The sequence below is a fragment of the Lissotriton helveticus genome, chromosome 4_1, assembly GCF_964261635.1.
Source record: "Lissotriton helveticus chromosome 4_1, aLisHel1.1, whole genome shotgun sequence".
Classification (NCBI taxonomy): domain Eukaryota; kingdom Metazoa; phylum Chordata; class Amphibia; order Caudata; family Salamandridae; genus Lissotriton; species Lissotriton helveticus.
Window position 1 is genome coordinate 784,207,322 of NC_136063.1, and position 13,229 is coordinate 784,220,550.

Genomic DNA, 13,229 nt, shown 5'->3' on the forward strand with positions numbered 1-13,229 from the left:
TTCTCTGAGAAGAATCTTCTGTTTTCCTATCTGCTTATCAATCGCTTGGCCTCTTTTCACGTCCTTGCCTCTCTTGTACGTTCTTTGTTGTGTTATATCTCCCTAACCCCCTGCATACATAAGTCCTACTGTACTAAATACATCTTGTAAATCGAGCATTTGTAGGAAGCTATGGGTGCCATTTTTTCTGGCTTTAGTTTATATGCCCGGATCTGGCGTCCCCTCCAGCACTTCAGAAGCATATCCTCTGCTGCTATTGTGCCTGCCCCAAACCATCTCCAGATGTGATTTGACCGGTCACTTATGCTTTTGTAGTCTAGCTCCACAGCTAACATTGCATTACCAACATATGACAGACCATGTTACATACCTCATTCCAGTAGTCCCTCTGTCGTATGCATCCTCACAGTATATGTAGCAAATCTTTTGGCGACTAATCGCATTTGCACCATTTATCAGTTACGCATCCTTTTGAACTGCCTGCATAAATGTATGGTTTGCAGAAGATGCTCCGCTAACCTTGAAGCCCCTCAGAAGTTGCAACGTCAGGCTTACGCCATGTCTCTCTTATTCCATACTTTTGGTTTGCAGTGCGCTGTTTTTTTATCTTCCAGTTCAAGCGCCTGCTCACAAGGAAGCCAGATTCCTTCATCTCTTTGTGGGGTCAGTGGCTCCTGCTTCTGAAATTGGCATCGCGTCACTCCCAGACACCTCAGAACAAGCATTTACAATGCAATGGTTTCGCCTTTGGAAAAGTTAGAGCTATTGGCATTGTAAATTACAACATTTGTATTTATGTGTTGGTTTTGAAAACAGATAAATAAATGGCATTGTCATTTACATTGCCATTAGCTTAATCTCTGCAGTCACTCTGCAGTCCCTAGCACTCCATAGCACTTCCTAGTCACTCTGCACTCCCTAGCACTCCCTAGTCACTCTGCACTCCCTAGCCCTCCCTAGTCACTCTGCACTCCCTAGCACTCTGCACTCCCTAGCACTCTGCACTCCCTAGCACTCCCTAGCACTCTGCACTCCCTAGCACTCAGCACTCCCTTGCACTCTGCACTCCCTAGCATTCTGCAGTCACTCTGCAGTCCCTAGCACTCCCTAGAACTCTGCAGTTACTCCCTAGCACTCTGCAGTCACTCTCCACTCCCTAGCACTCCCTAGTCACTCTGAACTCCCTAGCACTCCCTAGTCACTCTGCACTCCCTAGCACTCCCTAGTTACTCTGCACTCCCTAGTCACTCTACACTCCCTAGCACTCCCTAGTCACTCTGCACTCCCTAGCTCTCCCTAGTCACTCTGCATTCCCTAGCACTCCCTAGCACTCTGCACTCCCTAGCACTCTGCACTCCCTAGCACTCTGCAGTCACTCTGCACTCCCTAGCACTCTGCACTCCCTAGCACTCTGCACTCCCTAGCACTCTGCACTCCCTAGCATCACCAGCCAATTAGTCTCCAAGGAGGAGAGTGCATTAAACCAATGCCCAATGGCATCACCTAGAATGACATACTCATTGTTTAATTAGCAGCCTCTTCATGAAAGCTAAGCAAAACCTGGGAATTGCATTTGGAGCCTGGGTCCATTATTAGATGAAATTGACTTCTAGAGAGAGGAAGTGTTCTTTAACAAAGCAAAACGCGGTTTTTTAACCCAAACACTAATTTCTTAAATACAATCTTTAAATAGTATCCTATTATTTTGACTGTTCTAGTATACTAAACCAAAACATAATTTCCCAGTATTTGAGTTAGTGCTTTCAATAAGATCCCTGTTGGAATTGAAACACCTTCTTTGTTCGTAATGTTGTCTGATACTTCCATATCGGGGTTCCTCTGACGTATATAAATCACTTGCCCTTCTGTCTCTTGGTTTGTTTCTTCAGAACGCCTCTGATGCAGCATAGGGGCACATTAAACGGGTAACTGACAAGTGACCTCGAACAGAGACACATATTTTAATATTTGGCTAAAAAAAATATTGTTTTTTTTTTTTTTTTTTTTTGGGGTTCAATTCTGCTTTATTAAGAGAAAGGCGAAAGGATACACAGCTTGGAGCGCCCACAACCCGGAGGCCGGCAGCAATGTAGTAGTAACAATACACAGCCTGACAGCCGGCATCCCGGGGGCCCGGCGGCGCATGAGCGAATGCCGCTGTAACTGTCCGGTACTCGGCAGAGGCCAATCAAAGCAAGGATAAGCAGCAGTTGAACAGGTTTTTCGTGAACGGGTGCATAGCCTCGTCATTGTTCTGATGTCCATGAAACAAAAACCATAAACCATCCCAACATGTTAACAAAACGAGAGGTGTTACATGACTGTGTCCTAAGAATGTATGGCAGTGGTGTATCGCGGCGGTCCTGGCAGGTGGCGCTGCGCGGGGAAACCTATCTGTCCTGAGCAGGATGGGTAGTGTGGGTGGAAGTCCGTGGGGTGCAAACTGCAGGAGTAACAGGATACGAAGAGCATAGGGCATTCGGAGGGGGACCTCCGGCTCATGCAGCGGGGAGGATGCTCAGGCTTCGGAGGGGGTAAGAGAGCCTATCTGTTTACCCCAGGGCAGAGGTCTAGGTCCACGAGAGTGTCAATGCAGCTGGGGAGCGTCGGGTGCATCGCTTGACTGTTCCTCTCCCGTTGAGCGTTTAAGCAAATAGTGTACCAGTGGCTGCCATATGTCTCCTGGGCGACATGAGAGAGGCAAGAGCTCTGCAAAGGTGTTGTGTTGGTCTTGGCAGTATGTTAAATCAGTCAGCCAGTCCTTGAATTTGGGAGCCCTGCCCCTACCCCAGCGGCAAGCCACACGTCTCTTGGCCAAGAGCAATGCAATGTCAGTGAATTTCCTGCATTCCCTAGCTATGTGTCTGGTACAGCCGAGGATGACCACAAGAGGGTCCGCAGGGACCTCCACTTCGACCATGTCTGCAACGGCCTCGAGGACCTGTCGCCAGTAGTCAGCGATTCGGGGGCAAGACCACGCCAGGTGGAGAATATCGGCATGTTCAGCATGGCATCGTTCACAGCGGTCATTATCGGCCAATCCAAATCTGAATTTCCGTACCGGTGTGTAGTATATCCTCTGAAGGAATCTATAATGTATCATTTTCAGTCTGCAGCTGGCTGAGATGCGGGAGGTCAGTACACAGCAGTATTGCCACTGGTCGTCTGAGATATCTGTACCTAGTTCCGCCGACCAATGCAAACGGGCAGCAGAGACTTGCAAGGGAGCAGCCCCACGAATCTGGCGGTAGAGCCCCGAGACCAAATGGGTCCCAGCCTGAGACTCCAAAAGATGGTGTAGTGGTGGCAGGGTCGCAGGCTCATTAGGGTAATCAGGTAGGATGTCTCGCATCCCAGCGCGTAGTCGGAGATAGTAAAAGAGGTCAAGAGGCGATCGTTCATGCGCACCAAAAAATTGGTCAGCCGATTTAAACAGCCCATTGTGGAACAGATCCCCCCAATAGGCAACAAGGAGCCTGCTACAAAGGCGCTGGAACCCTGTTTCCGAAAGCAATGCAAGCCGAGGATGATAGGTAAGAGGCAATTTAGGGGAGTAGGGCAACTCGCAGAGCAGCCGCCTAGCAATACGGCGCCATGCATCTAGCGTGCAAGAAACCGAGGTGTTCGAGGTGGTGATAGAAGTCTCAGGGCAATGCAGCAGACCATTCAGTGGGAGAGGATGTACTATCCAGTCCTCCACCGCGATGTGCGGCATGAAGGGAGTAGGAGCCATCCAATGATAGGCGTAGTGCGCCTGCGCGCATAGATAGTACGCTTCAAAATCAGGGATATCAAAACCCCCTTGGTCATAGGGTAGGGTTAACGTCGACCATTTCAGCCAGGGAGATTTCCCGCCCCAAAAAAGTCTGCGCAGCTCCGCATGAAGTGTCTTGAAAAAAAAAGCACCAGGGTAGTAGGGAATATTGAGAAAGAGGTATAGGAATCGGGGTAGTATCACCATTTTTATAAGGGAAGCTCTGCCAGCCATGGAGAGAGGTAACGTGATCCACCTATCAACAGTGGCTGTCAATTTGGTCACGGCCACCCCATAATTGGAGCGGAGCGTCTCGTCCTTGGCGCGTGCGACACGGATACCAAGATATCGAAGGTCATCACGGCACCATACCAGTGGGTAGTCCAGCGGGAAATCGTGCACAGCATCAGTGAGAGGGAAAAATTGCGATTTAGACCAATTAATGTGAACACCTGACAGTCCTCCGAAAAGGACGAACTCACGAAGCAGGGGATTAAGGTGTTGGTCCGGGTACTTGACGTACAGCGTTATGTCATCCGCATAAAGGGATACGTCGATTTGCCGCTGTAGACATTGTACCGCTCCCGCTCGGTGTAATTGGCGCAGTCGACAAGCCAAAGGCTCCACAGCAATAGCAAACAATAGAGGCGAGAGCGGACATCCCTGACGGGTGCCTCTCGTGAGATTGATGGATGGCGACAATTTCCCGTTTATCAGCACTTTTGCCGTGGGCTCTGTGTACAGGAGGCGCACCCAGGCCAGAAACACTCTAGGGAAGCCCATGCTGGCCAGGACCGAAAAGAGGTAGGGCCACTCGACAGAGTCGAACGCCTTGGTGGCGTCGAGAAACACAGCTGCCACGGGGACATCAGGGTGGACCGTGCGGAGTAGAGAGAAGAGGGTACGGAGATTATGAGAGGTTGACCTGCCCGCCACAAACCCAGATTGGTCAGGTAGGACAAGTCTGGTCATGAGCAGCGAAAGCCGCGTGGCTAGGATCTTGGCAAGAATTTTGACATCGCAGTTCAAAAGGGAGAGTGGGCGGTAAGAGTCACAGGAGCCGGGGTCCTTGTCCGGCTTCAAAAGTGAGGTGATGACCACCTCCCGCATAGAGCAGGGTAGAATCCCATCAGCCAGCGATTCAGTAAAGACTTCCCGAAGCACAGGCGCCATGATGTCAATATAGGCCTTGTAGAATTCAGCCGGGATGCCATCGAGCCCCGGGGCTTTACCGTTTTTGAGGGACATGATGGCCTCACGAATCTCCTCGAGCTCGAAAGGCGCCGCAATGAATTCCCTATCTCCATCACTGAGCCAGCAGAGCGCCACCTCCCCCAGGTAGTCGGCGTAGGGAGCATCCACCTCCGCCGCGGATGTATACAGTGCCGAGTAGTGCGCCGTGAATGTAGCGAGTATCGCATCAGTGTCTCTTATGGTGACGCCAGTGTTATCTGTGAGCTCTAGGACAGTGTTGTGGCCGCGCGGCTGACGTGTGAGGGAAGCTAGCACTTTCCCAGGTCTATCCCCCTCGCAGTACCTACGGGCCACCCAGTGCTTCCCCCTGTATTTCGCCTCTCTGGCAGCCTCTTCCTCGTATTTGGACAGCGTGTCTCTAAAGGTCACCTGCAGGCGCGGATCATCATCCACCGCCATACTGAGCTCCAGAGTCCGCAGCTCCCTCTCTAGTGTGTTGATAGTACGTAGGATATCACGGAGGACCCCATGACTTTTGGAAATGCAGAAACCCCTGACAGTGACCTTGAAAGCCTCCCAGATGTGCTCCACGGACTCCACCGAGTCCTTGTTCCTAGGGAAGAAATCCGCAATCTCCTCGCCCAATTCCGTGCGAAAGAGCTCGTCGAGGAGCACATCGGGGCCTAGCCTCCACTGAGGTCTCGGAGTGTCCCAGCCAGGAGTCCGGAACTGCAATTTCACAGGACTGTGATCTGAAAGTGTCCTGGGCAAGTGGTCAACCCCGATAAGTTCCCTAACAATGTCTCGGGTGACTAAAAAATAATCCAAGCGCGCCCACGTCCCGTTGTGAGGTGTGAAGTGGGTGCCCTCCCGCCCGAGGGGATGCAGGAGCCTCCAGGCATCAATCAGACCGCCCTCCTCTACCACCCCCTCCAGAACCTCCCTGGCTCGGGGCTTGTAGGAGCCAACTCCATCCGCCCTGTCTAAGGGGGGCGCCAGCGCCAGATTAAAATCCCCACCCCAGATGACATGTCGTGCCCCAATGGCAACAATCCTACCCCACAGCGTGGAAAAAAAGGCAGGTGAGTCAACATTAGGTGCATACATAGAAACAAAGAGATATGTGTCATGTCCCACCCTACCCCACAGTAAAACATACCGCCCCTCCCTGTCCACCTCCTCCCCAAACCGATGGAAAGGCACACCACGGGCAATGAGAATCGCCACGCCCCTAGCATAAGTCGAATAGGAGGAGAAGGCACGAGCACAAGCCCATTTGGACCCAAAGGAGACGTCCCTGCGCACGGGCATATGAGTCTCCTGCAGCATAGCAACATGTATGTGATGCCTGTTCAAGTAAGCAATGACATGTCTGCATTTTTTGGCATTGTTTAACCCTCGGACATTCCACGAGAGACACGTCAGCCGAGCAGTTGAGTTCATAGTGGCCATGGACATAACAAAAGCATAGAAGCAAGCGCCCGGGTGGGCCAAACAATGAGTCGTCCGCCACCCCCTTTGGACCAGATTGCACACCAGTCTAGGAAAGATATATACAGTACATGCAATGGTAACCTCTCAGAAACCGCCCCCCCCCCTCCCACCCCAGCACCCCAAACATGCCAGGAGCCATGGATCCCCTTAAAACGAAACCCCCCCTTCACCCTCCCCCCCAACTTCAAAGAGGCAAACAGCCAAACGAACAGCAAGTCAGTGGGGAACACCCAATCGGGGTACATCAGGAAGCACGCGCTGCCACCACCCGGCCCATAGCTCCAAACTGTACCGCCCTCGGTGGAGACTAGGGCCGTGGGAGTGGTCCTTGGTATACGTTACCACTGGGGTGCAATGTCCAGACTGTCGTCGCTCAGGCAGCTCCCCAGCTCGCAGGTGGAGTAACAGCGCCAGTTAGAGGGATTGCCTGATGCAAATGGAAGTTCGAGCGTGCAAGAGCCGTCAGTCCGCATGGTGCTCTGGAGGCAGATCTTCATTCTCGTGTTCTTCCGCAGGGGCCTGCTCAACCCTGCGCGCCCTGCGGACCGACTTAAGGAAATCCTCAGCCTTCTGCGGGTTGATGAAAAAGCGTTGCTTGCCTTGGTGGGTGATCCGCAGTTTCGCCGGGTACAAGAGAGCGTAGTCTATCTGGGCCTCACGCAGTTTTTTCTTCACCGGGAGGAATTTGCGCCGCTCATCCTGAACCATCGGGGTAAAGTCAGGATAGATGGAGAAGGTGATGCCCTCGAACCGCAGTGATCCTTGTGTCCGGGCAGCCCTGAGGGCGGTGTCACGGTCTCGGTAATTCAAAAGGCGAGCTATGATAGGTCTCGGCGGCAGACCAGGTTGAGGCATAGGCGCTAGGGAGCGATGGGCCCTCTCCACAATGAATTGGGACGAGAAAGTTTCCTCCCCGATGGAACCCTTGAGCAGCTTCTCCACATAGAGCTCCATCCTGCCCGTTGCAGTGGACTCCGGCACATTCGTAATGCGGATGTTATTCCGGCGGCTTCGCGCCTCCAAATCCTCATTCTTTGCCGCTATTATGCGGAGGAGGTTGTCCATTCGCGCCAGTTGCGTCGTGTGGGATGCGGCGGTATCAGTGGTGTCGGAAATCCTCTGTTCTGCAGTGGTAAGGCGCTCCTCATGGCGATCTACCTTATGGACTAGGGCGTCCAACCGAGCTGTGACGCCGTCCACTTTTTCCACAACGGTGGCGAAGCCGTGCCGCATCTCCTGTAACAGGCTGGCAAGGTCCGCAGCAGGAGCAACAGGTGGGGCAGGCTGCGGAGGCGCCGCGCTGGGCCCCGGGGTCATCTGCGTCGATGAGCTGCTTTTCCGCGAGTTATCAAAACCCAGCTTAGGCTGGCGGGTATCAGGCCGCCCCATGATTGTGGCTGAGGGCAAGACAGCGGACAAGAAGGATAGAACAGGCTGGCAGAAACACAGCAGGCAAGGATCAGCCAGGAGCGGGAGCACGGGACCCAAGTCCGGTGGCACTAGCAGCGCCCGTTGGTCTCCAGTCCGGTCTCGGGCACCCGGCAATGGCAGCAGGCAGTCGCTGTGTGAGAAACAGGCAGTGCAGGAGCCAGGAGCATCGGCCTCCCAGCCGGGCCGCAGGGTCAGAGACAGGGAGGCAGGCCAGTATCAGGAGCAACGCGGCACACAGGTTTGCGCCTCCTAGAGATGGCGGCCGTTAGACGTGCGTGCAGTCCCCTGCGCTCAAGATCATTTACCCAGTCGTGGGCTAGCGATATGGGGGAGTACCAGGCAAGTCCCGTGTGGTGGGGCAGCTCCTCCGCCCGGTAAAGGGATCGTAGGCGGGCAGTGCAGGACAGGTGCGGGGCCGCGGCGCCAAAAGAAACAGGCCTGGCAGCCCGGCAATGCCGCAGCAACAAGTGTTCTGGCTGGGGGGGCCCTACCCCCGCGGCAGCGCTGTGACGGTGGAAAGGGAGCCCCAGAGCTAGCGGGCAGAAATCCCCTACCTGTCTCGTCACCTCCGTGCGCCGCCTCAGCTGGGACGAGCAGGCGAGGGTCCGATGCGGCCTACGAGCCTCGTGGCAGGCACCGGGCTTACGTAACTGCAGCGGCCGGGCGCCCGTCTCAGGCAGCTCCAGAGCAGGAGCCGGGCAGATTTCCGGAGCCCGTATCTACGGCCCTGGGGATCGCAGCTCTCCCAGACTTGGCACGATTGTGGGCAGCAGCCCACAGAAGCGGAATCCGGTTTCCGGTGGGCACCGCAGCACCCCGTGGCAGAGGATCCCAGCAGGATAGATGACCAAGGAGCGGGAGCTGCAGGACTAGGCAGCCATTCCGCAAGCGCGCCCTCTAGCGCCCCCGGCTAAAAAAAATATTGTAAAACTTGTCAGCTGAAAAGCATCAAACAATGCAAGATACATCAGCACTACAGCCTGTGTTTTTAAAGACACCCGCAGGGGCAGACAAAGCACCGAGTATGTCGAGGCACTAGATGGAGTTTTCATTTCTTTTGATGATTAAATCACTTCAGTTCTTGCTACATTTTCCCGGAGTACCCGAAAATAACATGCGCCGGTTGTATAATGCATGTTTTTTGAGGGAGCACGGATTGCATCCGATGCCAGAAGTAGGATGGATGACAAGGCTTCGCACAGCATTCTTTACAAGCACAAGTCCAATAGCAAATCGAATGAAGAAGAGAGAGAGCAAGAAGCGATGCTCGGCCGGGGATGCAGGATGCGGGCAGGCGAGGCGCGCGCCCTTATCTCCCTGCTGGCGCGCCTGATTCAACCCGCAGAAAGAGCTGATTCCGACCTGTGATTATATAGAAAGTATTCACTTGTGTCCAGAACACTCAAGAGGCTGTCAGCTGTACATTGCGGAACAACAGAAATCTATTTTCGTATTCAAAACACAATTAATGAAAATATGCACACAGTGTGCCTCTTGTGGAAAGAGAGAGGTGTTCTTGCGCACTGGTTTGAGTGGTCCGTATAGTGCTTGGCTGACGCTGGAGAGCGTTTTTTTTCTCAAGTGATATTATGTTGTGATGTGCCAACAGAGTTCCAGCGCCAGAATATCTTTATGTAGCAGGCCTGAAGTCATTCAGGACGAAAAAAACACGTCTGGCTATTTTGTTTGTTTATAAAGCGCACGCTCCGTCTAACTTGGTTTCAGGGCGCTGTGCAAAAAATATAAGAAAACGCAAAGCAGGAAGACAACCATGCGTTCAGTGGTAGCAAAATATAGCACATTTTTTGCAGAACAGCATTTTTCGTGAATGACCGAGGCGGAGAGGATTGCAATACAAAGACAGGAAGGAGAGTACCGAGACACACAAGGTTACACGGACTTGCTTCTGCCAGTATCATATCGTTTCAATGGGTATTTCCCCTTCGGCTCCAGTGCTTCTCGGCATTTCCAAGATTAAAGGGGAGTGAATTGAAAACACGTAGAATCTGCACCGGATCACACAGTGCATCAAGTTGTAGAACCCAGCCTGGTTGGGATGTGCGTGCCTCAATCAGTGAGAGGTCTGTATGTCCGAAGAAGGACCAAAGGGCTTTCCGGGTTAATTCAGCTTTTCTTTTGAATGCATGATGGCATTTCAAAACTGTGTACAGTGGAAATACAAATACAAACAAGTCAGGTCCCGGGCCGGCCAGCCAATCACAGCGCGGCCCGGGGAATGACGTCAGGGGGGTGTCCCAGCCGGCAGCCAATCACAGCGCGGCCCAGGACAAAGGGGCGGGACTTAAAAAAAGACCGAGAAACGCCCCCGAATCGCGTTTTCAGGGGAAAGCGTGATTGACATCCTCTGTCTCCCAATGGCTAGCCTCCATTTATGGAGCTAGCCAATGGGAGACAGATGCGTGACCAAAGCCCATATGTAGGAGAATGAGATTTCGCCCTGGGCGGAGCAAATGCTACGCAGTTGCAACGCCAGGGCGAAACCTAAAAAGCCAGGGGCGTTCTAAATCATGGGTAATGTGGTCCATCGACGAGGTGCCCTCTGAGAAGGTGAAATGTCTGTCTGTGGATATCTCTAATGCTGCTTGCTCCTGCATGATCACAACGTTCTGGTAGGGAAGCGATAAAAACTTTCAGCCAGATTCATCAAGGCCAAAACGTCTCGCAAAGGGCCAGATTCTGAGAATCTGGCCCTTTGTGAGCGCTATTTTTGAATTTGGGATTCATCATCCCAAGTGCAAAAATCGCATTTTCAGAAATCGCTTAATTGCGAATAATTGCATTTAAGAAATCTCTATTTGAGATTCCTTAAATGCAATTCATGACCCATTTTAAATTTGCGATTTCACAATCTGGGACCGCTATTTACCGCGAAGTCTGACAACGTGGTAAATAGCGAAAACTTAGAAAAATGCACTTTAGTGCATTTTTCTAAGTTGTATGTTACACACGTCCTTTGGACATGTGTGTGTGCAACATCAGTGTGCATTATCCTTTCAGGGGTGCTACAGGGTGTCCTTTGGACACCCTGGCACCTTGAAATCGCTTCCTTATTTGCGATTCGCAAATTGCGAATCGCAAATAAGGATTGACTCCCCATGCATTCTATTTGCGATTCGCAATTTGCGAATCGCAAATAAGGAAGCAGTAGAAATCGCAAAAAATATTGCGATTTCTACATGAATCCCGTATTGCGAGTCTTTAATAGCGATTCCTTAATAATCGCTATTAAGGACTCGCAAAACTCGACAATGATGAATCTGGGGGATTGTGTCCTCAGTGTAGAGAAATGTAGCAAATTAAAAAAATATCCTGCTCATCACACATTTGGCAATATTGCTAAAACATCTTCAACTTTATCTGTCCTAGAATACATTTTTCTACAAGAAACACAAAGAGAGCCTGGGGCTATTCTGTGAAGAGAAAAAGGAAGAATCAAAAAAGTCCCTCAGTAAGACGGGTGGATGAAGCTGCTGAGGAGTACAAATATGTGTGTGGGAGTTGCTTAAATAACCTACCCAGTCAGTGGTGGTCACCACAAAACTCTAGTAGAGGGTGGGGGATGTGAGGGACAGGGGATTAGGGAAATAATTATAATAAAAAGAAACGTACCTGTTCCAACGCTGCCAGCCACCTCGGTGCTCCTCTTCTCTCCTGATGGGGTCCCAATAGTCCCTGGGACACCTGCACAGGCTCCCCACCCAAGCCCGCGCTGCTCTCAATAGCATGAGAGTAGCTCCAGGATTGGTCTGAATGGCTTGATTTGCCGCTCAGACAGTTCCTGGGAGCCTGTGCTGTTTCTCCAATGCGGCTGTGCACCACAGCTGGGTTGAAGAAACCTAAGTGTGCATGACGGTTTGGCCTGCCTAAAATGGCCGGGGAAACGTCATGTGCACTTACAGTATGCACTACTCCTCCCCTGCTAGCTGTGACGACAGCCAAGCCCCACACCACCGAGACTTGGCTGGCTCAGGAGGGAAACAGGAAAAATAAAATGATATTAAAACCAATTTATTATCATTTTATTTTTCCCGTTTTCCTCAGTTGGCTCTCAGCAGAGGGGCGATGCGCATCTGAAATAGCCAAGGATCTGCCGCTGTACCGTCCATTTTGCCTTGTTTCAGTCTTTACAATATAAGGAGAGCTCGTGGCAGACATGTTTTTCTTAATTTATATTTCAAACTGAGCGCAAAAAAGGCCCATGACCCAGGGATTTAATGGTATTTATGTCTTAACTGCTTCAAATGATGTTTGGCAATTTCCAGCTCCATGCAAGTAAAAGCCAAGTTGTAAGCGTACCATTAAAATATGAGCTCAGATGCCCTGCTCTAAAGCCAATATTAACTATCGGTGACATTGGAAACTGCAGAAATACTAAGGAATAAAAGAGCTTTTATCTCTGACTGCTGGAGCAGCCAATGCAACCCAGGTTTCACAACAAAAGAGAAACAAGGAAAAGTTATACTAGAGCTATTTTGTTAGCTTTTCAATTTAGGTTGGTACATACAACATAAACACACACCTAAATGAAAGATGATAAATCATACAGGTTAAAGAAATTGATGGGAAATGCATTATTTTATGCTAAAGTTATGAAACGTTAATTGATTGATGGAATCACTGCAGACATTTTGTGTGTAACCAATGAGAAACAGAATTGGGTCTTGGTGGGAGCAGTGGGGATTAGTGACTTCTGTATTATAGTGCTATGAGGTCGCAGTCTGTGACTGAAAGCATGATAATATGCATATTGTTTTAAAATTGTATTACACACAGTAGAAGATAGTCTTCAGCAAAGCATGCAGGGATTTAGTGTCATATAGCAAGTGTTAACCATATGGGACATTAATTCAACAGAATGCCTAGGGTAACGGACATGACATCATATACCCTTGAACCTTGATGATATCACAGGAAGTGGCATTATATGTCCCCTCACCCAGATTGTTCCAAGAAGATATGTCACATGACATAACATTAAAACAATTGAGGATTCCATTGGAGAGTATATCAAAATAAGGCAAATGGGCTATGAGCTGCTTTTAGTTATTTTGAATCGAGGGGGTGTTCCCTGGGTGGTGCATGGGTATTCTCATGCAACCACCAGCAGGTTTTAACACAAATCCTTATTTACAAACATTGGAAGACAGGAATTTGCTCCGAAATCTTATGTCTCCGCAAGGCAGACCGAACGAGTAGAAATCTTTTAATTTCTCCTCACTGTTCCTACTTTACATGTGTGCTGCATTGTATATCACTCATACAAGGTGGAAAAAGACAAAGTATTATTTTGTTCTGGAAGTGACTCCTTCCAGTACAAAACCTATGCTTCAGAGAA

At 50.7% G+C, this 13,229-nt stretch overlaps 1 protein-coding gene across 1 annotated transcript in view; it reads right to left on the reverse strand.

Moving 5' to 3' along the window:
• Window positions 1-13,229, reverse strand: part of LAMA3 (laminin subunit alpha 3) — a 1,062,926-nt gene that overhangs the window by 428,539 nt on the left and 621,158 nt on the right. The gene's annotated exons all lie outside the window — the stretch shown is intronic.